This window comes from Triturus cristatus, chromosome 7, assembly GCF_964204655.1.
Source record: "Triturus cristatus chromosome 7, aTriCri1.1, whole genome shotgun sequence".
In the NCBI taxonomy this organism is placed as follows: domain Eukaryota; kingdom Metazoa; phylum Chordata; class Amphibia; order Caudata; family Salamandridae; genus Triturus; species Triturus cristatus.
Genome location: NC_140590.1, coordinates 334735872 through 334749393, shown reverse-complemented (window position 1 = coordinate 334749393; position 13522 = coordinate 334735872).

Sequence of the window (13522 nt, the reverse complement as noted above, 5' to 3'; positions counted from 1 at the left end):
AGCACTGGGCAGTGAGGGATTAAGGCATGTGGAACAGAGGATGAGGAGAAGTGAGAAAGAGTGATGAGGAAGAATGCTGGGCACAGAGGGATTTAAAAGATGTCGAATGAAGAATAAGGAATGAGATGTGATGAGTAAAGGTTAAGAAAAAAGGAGCAAAGACAGAGGGATCAGGAATGAGGTGCAGAATGAAGATAAAAGAATGAGGGTTAAAGAGCTAGGAATTAATTTTAACACTTGAGGAGTGGATATGAAGCATTAAATCAATGAGAGAAGAGGATCGATGGTGACTTTCGAACATGTACAAAGCGGGGAGGAGGAGGAACCAGAAGCTAGGAGGAGTGAGACATGTGGAGGTGGGATAACAGAAAGCAAACTTCATGACATATACATTTTCTTCCCCAGTCCAGCATAAATTGTTGTTTTTTCATTAGTGCGTTTTAGACTGCTTCATGGAAATTTAAGCAGATAATAAAAATGAGGCACAGGGAGACAAAGGGATTGGCCAAGGATCACACACTGGTCAATTGAGGAATCAAGAATTAGAATTCAAATGTTCTGGTTTCACAGATGTTAAGAATCCTGACCACAACCAACTGTAAGATGAGGTTTTTAAATTTGCAAAAAAGTGTAAAATCAGTTGTACATGCAAAATGAGCTTGCATGCCTATTGTGCAGTAGATACAAAAATAACAATTGGTTCTGTCGGGTATAGATTATTTCTTAAACCATTAAACCAGTCATTGGTTTATTCACAGGAAAGACAATTTACCATAAGTAACACACATAGAGACCATAAAAGGTATTCAAAAGTTTTATAAATTACGTCATTTATAAATACCCACATTAAATTGCATGGCTGTCAAGACATAAGAGTGAAATATAATTTGTGACAAAGTGACATATGGTGCTCAGTGCTGTAGTGAGGGTGCGTAATATATATAAGGTGACTTTTGGCGGTATTCACTTTTTCAAAAGGCCAGAAAAACAGATATTTGAATCGGTCTGCAGACTGAATGAGTAGGTCTTTATGCAGAGTCTTTCAACTGGTCCAGGGGATATATGTCGACGTTTCAACCCAGGGGGGCACTACTATCTTAGTCAATGCGGGTCTTCATCAGGACGGGGGTATTAGGGTGACAGCCTATGAGATAATAAGGATAATGGTCAAGTGTGTTTAAAATGGGGGGGATGCTTAGAAAAATCAGGCATGTATGGTGAAGACTCACCTAAAAGAGCCCAATCTGGCTCAAGGGGCGTGTTAAATCTCTTCGTTTGGTGTAGTCAAAGCACAAACAGGAGCAAAGGTCACCTGTGCAACGTTTTTCCTCAACGGGGATATCTAGTTAGGAAATACACAGTAGTAACGGCAGGCTCTTACGTGGCTATATATTGCACACACATGCGCTTGTTTAAATGCTTACGACGACTCACCCAATCATGGGATTCAAATACCCTCTGGCATTAGTTCTTGAGAGTCTCAGTATAGTTAAGGCGAGGTGGGGGAGCACAGGCGATCGTCCAATCTCCTTTGATCGTATTGATCACTGTAAGGTTCTGAATGGAAAGGTGGATAATGATTAGCCTTCTCCATGGAGAACGCATCTAGAAAAGAAGCCTGTGCAGGCACGCACTCTTACTCTTCAAAGCGCTCACCTTAGAATAGGACCCAGATTCTCAATTTATTTCAAGCAGGAGGGCGCCGGCATACGTCCTGTCTCCTCCGATACTATCCACGAGTGTGCCGATGAAGTGTCGGTTATCAAGGTAGCTGAGGCGCGTGTGCGTGGCGTGTGCAACAGCGTCAGATGCTAGTTGCTAGGAGACCCGCTACGTGTGTAACGTGGCTCCGTCATGGACTTGAGGGCAATTGCGGTATCGTTAATCATACCACAATATGCGAAACGTGATTAGGCGTTCTCGACATGTACAGTGAATAGTAAAGGTGAATACACTAGGGAACCGAATGTGTTTAGGAAGCAAGCAGACAGGACGGTTCATTTGGCGGCTAATTGATAGTTGTGTGTTGACCGCGCGCATGGTCCTGGCGTGTGTCATAGGAAATTACGTCAAATGCTCTCAAGCTAAGTAAAGGCTCGCTAATAGGTGGAGCAGTGGGGACGTGAACAGTCATAGGAAAATACGTCAAATACTCTCAAGCTAAACAGTGTTAGATTGAAAGACCCGTCGTGCTGGGCAACAGGACATTGAGATAAGGTGAATCACATAATGCAGCCGTATCTCGTATATCACTAGCGTTTAAGGTGTAATTACGCAATCAAGGGTAGGAGCATAGTCGGGTACACAATTAAAACGATCATAGTCAAGTCTTTATCATGTATTATTTCAGCAGACCTTTGAACATTTCTTCAGAATATGCATATGTAAAAAGCCTTTACAACATGAAATGCAAACAACAGTTTCGTAAAGGTTCGCAAACGTTCTCAAATTTAAAAAGAGCTTCAAACATTGTGTGCAAGATATGTACAGTGTATGGGATATGGGTATATTTCTAGCTGGAAACAGGACATGATTAGCTAGGCTAGAATTGTCACAGTTGCAGGAGGTTGCTGGGCAACCGAAGATTGAACTGGGGTGAAGCACATGAAGGCAACTGTATCTCGTATATCAATAGCATTTAAGGTGTGATTAGTATCACGTAATCAGGGGTAGGGGCATTCTCAGGTACACAACTTAAACGATCATACTTCAGTCTTTTTCAAGTATTATGTCAGCAAACCATTGGACATTTCTTCAGGATATGCATATGTAAAAACATTTACAATATGAAATGCAAACGGGTGTATAGTAAAGGTTCGCAAGAGTTCTCAAATGTTACAAAATTACAAAGAACTTCAAGCATTATGTGCAATATATGTACAGTGTATTGGATATGGGTACAGTTCTAACTGGAAACCGGACGTGGTTAGCTAGGTGGCTACAGTTGTCCCATTTGCCTTGTGGTCTCCTCTATCTCGTTCAACCCGGTCTGAACCGAGCTGAGCGAATGAATCCATCTGCATTCCTTGTAGTTTAAGGCCACAGAAATTGCGCCTCCTCTTGCATTGGGACTGATCTTTTCTATAATCCACCATTTTATACTGTCAGGGGAATGGTTATGTGTCATGAAATGTTCGACCATAGGTGCACCCTGTACTTTGCATCTTATTCTGCTCATATGTTGAAGTATTCTAGCCTTAGCTTTCTGGATAGTTTGCCCAACATATATCAGGCCACAGGGGCAAAGGACGGCGTATATCACATGAGAGCTATTACAATTGGTAAAGTGAGGTAGTTTATACGTTTTGTTGTTATACGTAAAAGTCGTCCCTTCTTACATTGGTCACAGGCTTTGCACTGCCCACATTTATGGTGTCCACTCAATGGTGGAAGTCCAAAGTAGTTTCTTAGGTCTGGTTGTTTCGGGGATTCTAAGAATGCTCTGACGACAGTGTTCTTGATATTTTTGCCTCTCTTGAAGGCAAAGATCGGGTCTTGCTGGATCATTAGTTCACTTGCCACCAGGTTCCAGTATTTCTTTACGATTTTTTTAATGTCATTGCTCTTGGTGTTGAATGTCGTTACACAGACGATGTTATCTGACTTGGCGTCTTTGGCTTTGACCTCCAAGAGTTGGTCGCGTTGTGGTAAATAATTTTCCTTTACCGGGACTTAATTTGATACGGAAACATAATAAAACAGCTCAGTAAAATGAGAGGCAGAATCCGTGGTATTAGAGGTTCGGAATGGGCTTTATTCCAATGAACGATTATAATCGGTTGCTCCAAGTTCCATCACCACGGAGGTTCAGGAAGTGAAGTACATACTTTATTGACAAGAAATGACTTTTATAGTACATACATTACAATGAAGCGAATGCAGTAGGCGTAACAATTGATAAGGAAAATGACGATTCATATGTGTAACCGAAAATGGGTGTAATAAGGAGTAAAAAGGAACATAATTGGTTATGATGTCATATATAGGTGGATCTATAAGATAATACTTGGCATAGATGCGCGCGCAGCAGCATGACGTGTGATTGACGTGCAACTAGGGGGTGAAGGGGACTTGACATTTAGCTCTACATGAGGAGACGAAAAGTCTGGGGGGTCAAGTCAACCTAATCCCAAATCATATCTAACATCCTATGTTTAAAGAACTATGTTATCCACAAAAGAAGGACTCTCGGACAGAATCTATTCTATACTGACTGTGCGTGCGTGTACAAGCGTCTAAGTGTCTACACTAAATGCGGAGGCAGGAATCTTCCATAGTAACAGGGCTATGAATTACTTGTATAAAGACAGAGAAGCCGGGCCTTTTGCTCGGTAGCTGGAAGAATGTTTACTTAAACTACTAGACAGGAATGCATCGGCTGAGGGGGGAGCAGATAACTCGAAGGTGAAATACAGTTCTTGGCAGAGAATAGGCTGATGTCAGGCTTAGTGAGCCGCGCAGAGAATGAGACAAAGTTCATGGTCACAGATGCAGGCTCAGACTGGAGTTTTCAGAGGCAGAAGGCAAGAAGAGTTTGATGACAGAATCAGGGCCTACTTGCCTGGACTGTAAAATGGCATAGGTGAACCATATAAAGCCGGTGGCTTTTCATACTTAGGAATGGAATATCCGGCCTATTCATGGCGGATCTGACAGAGGACATGTTGACGGTGGACGCACATGTGTTTGCGTCTTCATGACTGGAACTGGAGGGGATATACATGTACTTGTAACATGCACATAGAACCGTTGGGGTCCAAGATAGGGGACATAACTGACCAGAAAAATCCATATTTCCACATTCCCTCCTTGTCCCCTACTTGCCCGTCAAGAGATATCAATCTTCATTAATCCATTGATCTGTTCGTATAACATCATTTGTTCTTCTTTCTTCTTCCGTGACGAATGAGATCTTGGTGGTGGAATACACGATGTGGCACACAGGCCACAGATCGCTGGTCCACATTGTAGACATAGACAGCAACTGAATAGTATGAGAAGGCCAATACCTAGGAATGATAGAACTCTCCATCCCCAGGCTGATATCACACTCCAAAACCAACCGGACCAAGTCCAAGTGCCTGGGTTCTGGTGTATCTGGCTTACAATCTTATGAAGGCGAGTTATAGCTTTATATACAGATGGCGAATTTTCTGGTATGAATACGCAGCAGCTTGATCCGATGACCCTACAAGCTCCGCCCCTATCAGCCAGGATGACGTCAAGGACAAGACGATTTTGAAGCACAACAATCCGCATAGCAGACTGCTCTTCTGTTAAATTGCCTAAGGCGGAGATAGTTTCGTTCACTACTGCTTCAAGGGTTCTAGTTAATCTACGTATCAGCTTACTATTAGTAACAGTACCTATATAGGGAAAGATGCCTTTATTGAAATCTGTGTATTTTTCCCATGCTGTTTCAGTGTAATCGACAATTGGGAGATCTCTCCGCTCTCTGTTGTGTACTAAATGAATATTTCTATAATAATCAGGAGGAGCTAGGAAAACAGGTGGCAAAAGGAATGCAATGTAGCAGGTACCATCCCAATCTAGAGGTAGACGCATATATGCAGTCTGACCACATATAAAGTAGGAGTGGCGATAAGCTCTAAATGAAGATTTGCCTTGATCACTGAATTCTACTGTAGTAGTGCATTTACTATGGCCCATATGTATGGAACCAACTTTTCTTACACACAATTCACCTTTCGCTGGGAATACTGACATGGTTGGTAAAACTAGTTCAACTTCGGATTCGACATTTAGAATCATGAGATTAGGTGTGAAGTTACCTAATCCATATACTTCATTTTCTAGATCAGTTCCTGTTCCTTTGGGGCGACCCTCCTTGTCAGGGTAACAGACTTTGAATAAAACTAGGTTCAGATTTCCCCATACCCACTGGTCTTGGTAAACTGCTGTGTCTGAGTCTATGGAATTGATTAAACTAAACCATGCTCCACAGGATCCATTATGTGTAAACGGATGTGGAAAGAAAGGCAAGACTCCTTCATAATTCTGATAGGGAGGGAGCCGGCCACACACCCAACAATTAGTTGCATTACTAGTCTGATGGGAATGATGTAACATACTAATGAAAGTGTTATTGCGCAGCGCAAGTCTATAAGACAATTCATGCGGGGGTAAGTCACTAAAAGAATGTTCAGCAGTAACATTGTAAACGTTTCTGGCAATAGGGTAATATATGTGCAACAATATACTTGCAGTAATTATTAAAATACTTAAGAAAAACAAGATTAATAATGTCACTATGCAATGGCTACGCAGTGATTTACAATACGCCTGTCGTTTCATCATTTTTCGCGACTGTCCATGATTCAGGTCTAGGCGATACATGTCGGAGACAGATTCAACCGCTTCACCTAGGAGAGGACTTAAACAATCAAATCGTCCGACGGCCTAGGCCTTAATTTTAGTCTATAAAGTTCTTTACCGTCGGCCTCAGCCAGAGGTAGTTTTGAGTCAATTGGTGAGGACACACGAGGTGGGCTGTTTACATCTGAAGGAAGTCCATGAAATTTCTTGATATGACTTGAATGCACCCATCCTTTCTTGCCCTCGATCTTCACGGCTGTCCTTGTGGTCAGCAAGACCAACTTGGGTGTCTTCCACCTGGGCTCCAGCTGAGTCTTTCGGTCGAAATTCCTCACAAGGACGAGGTCCCCCGGAATTACGTCATGGGGTTTCACCTCAGTATTGTCGGGAAAGGCTGCAGCTACCTGTGAACGACAAGATTGTAGTGCAGACATCAAGGAAGCCAAGTAATCTGTCAGCATATTACAGTCAATATCAGTTATTTTGCGTGGTATAGGCGTCCCCCACATATTTGGTGGTCTGCCGAAGATCACCTCATACGGGGATAGCCCTGTTCGAGAGTGTGCTACCATTCTCATGTAGAAGAGTGCAACTGGTAACGCTACTACCCAGTCGACACCTTTCTCTCTGCATATTTTGGACAATCTGATTTTCAGTATCTGATTATGTCTTTCTACGAGACCTGCTGCTTCGGGGTGTCGGACACAGTGAAATTTCCACTGATAACCTAACAGAAGTGAAACATGTTTCATTAATTCGGATGAGAACGGCTGGCCGTTATCTGAGTGAACAACACGTGGTAAACCGTATCGTGGGAAGAATTCTCGAACTAACTGTTTGGCAGTAGTCGGGGCAGTGTAATCTGAAACCGGGTATGCCTCCGTCCAGCGGGACAGAGCGCAGACAACTACGAGAACATATTTGAATCCTCGACATCGTTCCATCTGGATATAATCCATCTGGAGGACTTCAAAAGGGTGATTAGGAGGATGAAATCCACCTTGCTCTACGGGAACACTTTTTCCTGGGTTGAACTGGCAACAGATCATACAGGTACGGACCTTTTGTTTGGCTGCTGCTCGTAAATGTTTATTGAACCAAATGTGTTGAATGCTATCTAGCATAGCTTTTTCTCCTAGATGTGCTGGACTATGTATAGTGTTAATTATAACTTGGACCATTGAATCAGGAAGGAACCACACAGACTTTTCCTTCATCATCCATCCTTGGTCCGTTTGGATCCCTCCTAATTCAGTCCATTTCTTTATTTCGTCTGGTGTAGCATGTGTCTGTATGTCAATTACGTCAAGGGTAGGATCTTTAACTGTCATACAATGTGTCGGCATCGGGACTATTGTCTTTGTCATGTCGGATGTTTGGGTTTGAGCAGTCTGTTTAGCTGTTCTGTCGGCTAGATCATTGCCTTGAGAAATGATATCAGTAACCTTCGTATGAGCCTTACATTTCATAATTGATATTGCAGTAGGTAGATGTATTGCATCTAATAAGGCATGAATGAGGGGTCCGTGCTGAATGTGGGCACCGTGGGAAGTTAAATAACCTCTCTCTCGCCATAGCACGCCGAAGTCATGTACAACTCCGAATGCATAACGTGAATCAGTGTATATGTTGACTTTTTTATTTGTGGCTTGAATACAGGCTTGTGTCAGAGCAATAAGCTCTGCGGCTTGAGCTGACAAAATATTTATACGATTAGTTTCAATGACTTCAGCATCTGTTGTGACTGCGTAAGCAGCCACCAACTCTCCTGTATTTGTTCTCATACATGAACCATCTACATACAATGTCAGGTCTGGGTCTGACAATGGGACATCGGTTAAGTCTTGTCTGGGTTTCGTCGTTATAGTAATAACTTCAATACAGTCATGGGCTAGTGGGTCTGTTCCGGTTACTGGCAAAAGTGTGGCAGGATTCAATGTATTACAGCGTCTGATTTCTATATGTGGCTGAAACAATGTAAGTTCGTACCCTGTAAGTCGCGCTATAGTCAAGTGTTGTGTTTGCGTTCTATTTACAAGAACCTCTACTGCATGTGGTACTTGAACTGTCAATGGATGTCCTAACACTATGGCATCGCTTTGTCTGATTGCTAAAGCTGTCGCTGCCACTGATTTTAGGCATGCAGGCAAAGCCTGAGCTACGGGATCTAATGTACTAGAAAAATAAGCACATGGTTTGTGTGCTCCTGCTTGTTCCTGTGTGAGTACTGACAAGGCAGTACCTTCGCGTTCTGTAACAAAGAGTGTGAACTGTTTTCTGTAACATGGCGTTGCTAAAACAGGTGCTTGACTTAAAGCTTTCTTTAGGCTTTCAAAAGCTTGTGTATGTTCCTGAGTCCAAGGGAGAACAGTCGATGTGGCTGCCTCCTGTGTTGTCAACTGAATGAGTGGTTTTGCTAGAAATGCGTACTGAGGGATCCACTGCCTGCAATATGACGTGAGGCCTATGAAAGCCCGCACCTCCTTTTGTGTCTTGGGTATTGGCATGTTAGCTATTAACTGAATGCGGTCGGGTGTAAGCTGCCTTCCCTCCTTGGACAGCGAGTGTCCAAGATAAATAACTCGCTGGACACAGAATTGCAGCTTAGAAGGGGACACCTTGTGCCCCTTTTCGGCTAGAAATTGTAAAACTGTCAGTGATGCTTTTTCACATTCCGGTTCACTTCTCGCGGTGATCAACAGATCATCGACGTATTGAAGCAGAGCAGTGTTAACTGGCATGTAGATACTGTCGAGTTCTCGTTTCAGTGCTTGGCTATAGATGCTGGGGCTTTCTGTAAATCCTTGAGGTGCGCGTGAGAATTTAAAGCTACGCCCATTTAAACTAAATCCGAACAAATATTGGCTTTCCGGATCTATTGGGACGCTGAAAAAGGCATTCTTGAGATCGATTACAGTAAAGAATGTCGCTTCGGAATCAATAGCTGTCAGTAATGACGAGATATCTGGGACCACAGGAAATTGCGGCACAATGCATTTGTTTAATTCGCGCAGATCAATAACCAATCGATAGACTGGCGGGGCCTTTGGATCTGTTCGTTTAAGAATCGGAATTATCGGTGAATTACATACATTGGAGTCTGTTTCTACAACTACTCCTTGGGTAATGAGCTCGTCAATGATTTGTAGTAAAGCCACTACAGCATCTGGTGGTAACTTGTATTGTCGCATTCGTGGTAGCACCACTCCTGCCTTTAATGTGACTCGATATGGTGTAATATTCATGCATCCAACATCAGTAGGGCCTTGTGCCCATAGATGTGTAGGTACAGTCTGCAGTCGGGGATCCATGTCTCTAGACACATAGTGACCTTTAAAATCACGTAAAAACAACCTTACTCCTTCCGGAGAACAACATATTATAGCTCCTAGAGCTTTCAGTGTTTTTATTCCTAACAGATTTTCTGGACATGATTTAGTAAGCAATAAATCTGTAGTTCGGGTCAAAGGTCCTATCGTAAGTGGGAGAGGCTGTGATACGTCATTAACAATAGGTTTTCCTGAAAAACCAAGGGAAATATTCTGAGAGCCTGAGAGGGGTGCCCCTGGAACTTCACTACGTTTTATGGTTGTTCGACTTGCCCCTGTATCGAGTAAAAATTTTCTGTCTTGGCCTAATAATTCACTATGTATATAAGGTCCTTCTTGATCTACAGGGATCTCGATAAGGGGTAAGTCAACTTCCCTCTCTAGGCTTGTTCATGCGTATCGTTGATAATCAGGATAGTCGTACTGTGCGGTCTGGTACAGTTGTCGTGTCGTGGTTTGTGTGGCAGCAACAGGCAGCGCTGGTGCAGCTGGCACAAACTGTATAGACTGTTGTGAAGCTGGCATGGACTGTGCATGCTGCGGAGCTCCTTGTTCATTCTGGTCCTGTCTAGGTGGCCGTGGTCTTTCTTGTGTTTTACCTATGCTGATATTATGTTTCAAAACTGGACAATCGTGTACGTAATGACCTGGCTTTTTGCAATAATTGCATGTCCCTTTTACAGGTCCGGCTGAATCACCGGAATGTGTCATACCCTTTTTATGTCCTTCAGCTGGGACTGTCTGAGAAACTAACATTTTCATTTTCGTGTCTTTCATGCGTCTGTGTTCATGTTCTTGTTCCTCTCTAATTCTATTGTGATGGTATTGTAACATTTGTAACATTTGTGATGGAGTGTTACCTTGCCAGGTACTCTCGAATTTTAATACTCTATTCTTTACTTGGGGCAGGGCATTTTCTACTAATTTTGTTACGAACAGATGTGGATATGATTCGCTACTTGCTTTTAGGCCACTATTTATACCAAAACATTTTTCAAATCGGGCATAGTAATCACTAGTGTCTTCATCTTGCTTCTGTTTACAGGCTGAAATTGTACCCCAATCTTCCTTTTTCGTAGTTAATAAACGTGGCAGTACCTGTACTAATAAACCTGGTAGTGCTTTAGTTTTATCCCCGAGTCCTGCTCCTGCAGTTCGGGCCTTTTCTTCTGCTTCCAATACTGACCATTCTATCTTTTGGTCTCCTACCTCCCACTCTTTTTCCTTGAGTTTCTCATAAATGCCAGCAGGCATCAATACCTTTAATATTGTCATAATGTCGGGATAGGTATACTCTCCCATGAGTAACATGTCTTTAATTTCTCGGTGAAAACCCGCTGGATCTTTGTCATGACTGGGTACCACTTTCTTCATTTCTAACAATTCTATTTTCGATATGGGCGTATATACAAATACGCGCTTAAACTCATTGTCCTCGCCTTTTATTGGGTGTACTTCTCGTAAAGGATTCTGTCTATCCATGTAATACGTGGTTCTTTCCTTGATGGGCAATGAGGCACGGTCTGAACATACAAAAAGAATATACTGCTTTCTTGATTCTAGAATTTCTTTAATTAATTTAGTACCTGAACCTCTCCATCTATTCATAAGCAATTCAGTCAATATGTCAGGTAAGGGACCAGGGTCCGAATGCTGACTCTGATATAGTATAATGAGTTGTTGAATCATATAAATCCCAGCTAACCGCTGTTCATCTGGGGTGAGATTCAAAAACGTGCGTGCTACTGTATTATCACTATATTTTCCGGGACTGTCCACCCAATGGACAGCTGCCCTAGCTAAATCTTGTTCATCCATAGAATCGAGGAAATGATAACCCCTTCGTTCTCGGAGTAGTTTGTCGGCGGCTTGGAACGAATGCTCGTTAGACCTGATGTTAATTATAGGTATTTGGAAATTCCTATTATTATCTGGACATATCGGACGTATCGGGTCAATAGGACATCTATTACTATTACAAGATCTTCCTTTACCTACATAGGCTATAGTGTCTGACTGTCCTGTGGGCAGTCCTGATCCTTCCTCCTCGTTTTGTTCGAACTCGTCTACCGCTAATCTTTCTTCGTGTAGGCGTTCTATTTCTTTACGGATCTTTCGGCACATGGCTATTATACAATTTTGTTTATCATGTCTACCTTCTGATATATTCTGGCTCCATCTGGTAAGAATTTGCATTGCTTCCGGGTCTACCCCCGGTCGGTCTTCATTTCTGATCACACAATTTATGAGGAAACGTAACAGTTCCCCCTGTATCTCCACTTTCTGGTATTCCATAGCTCTGTTAATACATTCTGGATCTCGCCCTGTTTGGACAAAATGGTATATTTTATCTAGATGTGCAGTCATTCCTGGTAACTTCCCTAAGTACACTGCGGCTCGTCTGATACGCAATGATGCCAGGATCATTTCGTCCTCTTTGCCGGGCACAGGGTCATATCTGCAATCTATAAGAAGTTCCTTAAGCGTACGGGCATTTATGAGTTTGGGGGTACGTGAATGTGCTGACTCTTGAAAAGCATGTTTATTTATTCTGGGTGGCGTAGAAAAAATGTTACTAGCACCTCCCGTAGCCCCATCTGGGGTGTCGGGTGTGAAAGGATTCGTTGAACGTGACACAGCAACTATAGGTGTGGACACAGCTATAGAAGCAGCTGTAGGAACAGATGTAGAAACAGATGTGCTTGCCGGAACTTGTGACACGATCTGTTGCTGTAGGGATACGGGTACTGGGTCTTGGCGTTGAGCCTCCCTGATAGGCGGTCTATGTGGGGCGGAATTAGCATACTCGGGAGCTGCGTCATCTAAATATGAAGAAAGAAAAACATCTTCTGCGGTTCTAGGATGCCCCTTAGGATGTACCTTTATTGGAAATAATGGGGGCGGCAAGTCTTTCGGTATTTCTGGAGTAGCTTTAGGTAATCCTTCGGCCAGAAGGGGATACATACCATTCATAAGGGCATTTCTTTGTCTGTCTACTTGTTCTGATTTCACTCGGATCCCTTCCTCAATTAATAGATTTTCTCGAACTTTATTGGAATTCTCTTTACTCTTCTCTTCCTGTCTACGTGCTTTTTCTGTACGTCTATGAGATTCTTTACGCCATAACTCAACGGCATCTTTCTGTGATTGTCTGACTTTCCTTTTCCATAACTCTTCCTCGACTTTCATGATGCACTCTGCATCCCAGGTTCCCGCTGTGGGCCACCTCTGACTTTCTGGTAATTCCTTGGTGTAGTCTACCCATAAATCAAGAAATAATATAGCGTCTAAGCCATGTTTATGATACATGAAGTACCCTGGAGTGTCCCTAGGAGGAATAGGAACGGCTTCTTCGAGTACCCCTTTTCTTGTAGTGATCTGTCTTAGTTTCGAAAAGAGCGGCATATTGAGAACTGATCTGATACTTAATCTTGAACACACTTAGTACAAAAGCACAATAATGAACAACCAGTCATACCACAATATGCAGGACGTTTAACACATTAAACATTAAACATTAAACATTTTTTAACCTTTAAAATAACCAACAATGATGATCGTCTGCATAACTAATCACCAAGCATAATTCTTTGACAATAACTAGATACTTCGGAATACTTGATATACTGCTAAACAGTACATATACACTGCTAAAACAGTGCAGACCGGATTTGTGTACCCAAACCCGTCTTGACCGGCACAACCTATGTGCACGTCAGAAATGCCTCCCCAGTAATGGTACTCACCGGGTAGCTTCGGAAACGGAAGGCCTCGGAGACTGAACTTGGACCGGACTGGACTCGACTCGACTCGTGGGAAACTGGACTTGACTTCGAATTGGTGGGCCTCTGTATACC